Genomic DNA, 3,358 nt, shown 5'->3' with positions numbered 1-3,358 from the left:
GCGTCATTACAAGATCACGTGTCATTACTATTACGTGTCCCAAACCATAGTATTTTGACAAATTACTCTACCGTGAATGATTTTCTATTCACTTCCGCCAAACCTCATCACTCGGCATTTATTGTTTGTTATTATGGTTGTTGTTGTTGGTGTTGTTGTTGTTGTTGTTGTTGTGCTTGTTGATGTGGTTCTGGTTTATTTTGTTACATGACAAATAGAATCCAGCATTTTGTTGTTGTTGAACGTTTAAACTATAAAATGCTCGACGAACAAACAAGGCGCACACAAGTCGTTACAGCTTTGCAATAACGTTAAATAGTTAGAGAAAATAAAAAAAGGCAATCGATTGGTTACGTTAACTACTACTACTACTACTACTACTACCACCACCTATACTGTAACTACTACTACTACTACCACTACTAGTACTATTGCTGTTGCTACTACTACTACTACTACTACTACTATAGTAGTAGAAGTAACAGCAGTAGTAGTAGCAGTAGTAGTAGAAGTAACAGCAGTAGTAGTAGTAGTAGTAGTAGTAGTAGTAACAGCAGCTGTAGTAGTAGTAGTAGTAGTAGTAGTAGTAGTAGTAGTAGTAGTAGTAATAGTAGTAGTAGTAACAGCAGTAGTAGCAGTAGTTACAGTATTGGTTGCAGTAGTAGTAGTAGTAGTAGTAGTAGTAGTAGTAGTGGCAGCAGCAGAGGTAGTAGTAGTAGCAGTAGTTGCTGTTTAAACTCTGAGAAAGGGTGGAGACCCCCACCCCCCACCTCAACAAGGGGGTGTGGGGTAATCGACAGACAGATTCATCTATGACCGAAGACTTTCCTACCATGAACATCCCGCCATTTCTCTAGTGAAAATGATTTTGCATCTACGAACACATGTATCTCTTCTACTTTTTCTTTTCTCTTTTTGTGGAGGGGAGTTTGATTCGAAGAATTCCTTTTCGTTTGGCTGTTATTTCTAGCAGGTTGAGCGAACGCGTACAGACTTCCCGCGTCGGTTCACCATCACCACCAACAACAACAACACCGCCGCCGCCGCTACTACTACTAGCGTAACACTAGTGTCTCGATGTTGATGCTAGTGCTGGTGATGGTTGCTGATGTGGTAATTGTGTGCGTATGTTAGCATGATGGATCGCTTCCTTTGTTGTTTGTATAACCCCAGGTCAGCCTTCTCCACCAAACGAGTAAACCTAGTCACGTAGGCAAGCTGGATGTTATTGCTGTTTATTATATATATTTATTTCTTTTCGGTTTTTGTTTGCAGGTCTGCCCTTAACAGAGAACCGTAAATTCGGTCCAACGATATATTACGAAGATCCATCCATCCATTTAAGTTTTTTAATGTCAGTATTTGTTTGTTTTCTTTATTACCATAATTCCATTCACATTTAGGATGTTTTCTTTCTATAAATATTAAAGCAACATTTAGTACCACCACCAAACATTAACTAGGTCCTTTATTTTATCAACAACATCCCCCAACATTGCTCCCAAAGCATGAAAAGACGAAGTTGACATCGCGGGATTTATTCATTATTCAAGACAATACACTTGATGTTGTTAGTATTGTCGCCATGGTCATCATCGTCGTTGTGTAGCTCCTGGCCCTAAACTAAACTTAATCGAAGAGACCCATTCAAAACTAGCTACATTCCAACTAAACCCATGCAGTCGTTCTCATCAAATATGTCCTTTAAAACTGAACAAGACATATATATACATTATATGTGACTTTTAGGGGGTATTTTACTGTTATTTCTAGCCAGTCGGAGCCACCGCGTAAGCAATATTCATTTCTCTTTCGTTCATACACAGCTTCCTACGTTATGTGGGACTTGCAGCGGAGAATGGTGAAGATTAGATTAAACACAGGGAGCAACAGTTGCTGCCCCCTCTGTACTTTTATCCCTAGTTTTTATGTTGTTGTTGTTGTTGTTGTTGTTGTTGTGTGCATCCCAACATGAGCGTCTCGTATTTGTTTCTTTATTAATGCAGAAACACACACAAAGAGATATGATATGAGTGAAGTAGAATGATGAAAAGGCTGGAGATGAGAGACAAACACAAGGACGATGAATGAATCCGTTTTGCTTTGCTAAAGTTGTACAAAATATCAATAGAATAAACGACACACACACAAACAGACACAGATGTATGTACGCATACATACATTTGATACATATATATATATATTTACACACATACACACGTACATAACGCCAGAGAAAACTTGGAACAGAGGTAACAATACAAAGAAAACAAGAAACGAATATAGATAAAGACGATCGAAGCTGTTCACAAAAAAACAAAAATGATGATAATGAAAATAATATAACAATAATAATAAATAATGAAGCGTGGAAATTTGACTTACCGTCCAAAAAGTAGTGTTGTGTGTGTATACTCCGATATATCGGTTGGTATTAAAGAATTGAGAGAAAAGCGAAAGATACACACACACAAACACATTGATAGAGATAGAGAGAGGAGGAGGAGGGAAAATTGTTTGTGGTTGTGTGCGTGCGCGCGAGTGTTGCACGTTCGTGTCAAACGAAAAGAAAGCAAAACTATATACATATATGTATGTATGTATATATATGTGTGTGTACATATATGTATATATAGTATACATACGTATATAAAGATACTTAATCTATGTATATATGCATATGTATATGTATATATATATATTCTATATATTTATATTTTTAAATATACACACATTCTTATATGTATATGTGTGTATACATTATATATATATATATATATATATATATATATATAGAGAGAGAGAGAGAGAGAGAGAGAGAGAGAGAGAAAGAGAGAAGGATTTAATGATGCACATGAAACAGCTAAAAAAAAAACAAACTCAAAAAGTAAAGCGTATACAATTTTTTTAATTATAAACACACTCATACATACGTACATTCATACATACACATGTATATGCGAGTCTACGTACGTATGTTTATTCGTATATGTATGTATATATCTGTATGTCTGTATATATATATATATATATATATATAAATGTATGTATGTACGTATGTACGTATATATGTATGTAATATAGTGACCCCACCGCCTCCTACCGGTGGCTGTTTACTTCGAAGTTTCGCCCATATTAGCTCCTCAAGGCTGTTGAAAGAAGGCTGTTTCGGAGAGAAACTTTCAAGTAAACAGTCCACCATTGATAATAAATATTATTTTCTTTCTATAACTAGCACTTAACTCCATTATTCAGTGCATGTTATGTGTACTCAGGAACACAAAGCTAAATACGCACACACACACACGTATGTATATATATATATATATATATATATATATATATATATATATATATA

General features: G+C 35.6%; 1 protein-coding gene across 1 annotated transcript in view; it reads right to left on the bottom strand.

Annotated features, from left to right (window-relative positions):
* LOC106874648 (transforming growth factor beta receptor type 3) overlaps nt 1–2,522 on the bottom strand; it is a 297,158-nt gene extending 294,636 nt beyond the window's left edge. Inside the window, exon 1 of the mRNA XM_052965809.1 lies at nt 2,386–2,522. The gene's annotated coding sequence lies outside the window, so the exon portion shown is untranslated. The remainder of the gene's footprint in view (nt 1–2,385) is intronic.
* Nucleotides 2,523–3,358: the final 836 nt, after the last annotated feature.

This window comes from Octopus bimaculoides, chromosome 1 (assembly GCF_001194135.2).
Source record: "Octopus bimaculoides isolate UCB-OBI-ISO-001 chromosome 1, ASM119413v2, whole genome shotgun sequence".
Classification (NCBI taxonomy): Eukaryota; Metazoa; Mollusca; class Cephalopoda; order Octopoda; family Octopodidae; genus Octopus; species Octopus bimaculoides.
Note: the sequence above shows the minus strand (reverse complement) of the source record. Positions and strands in the feature narration are given on the sequence as shown.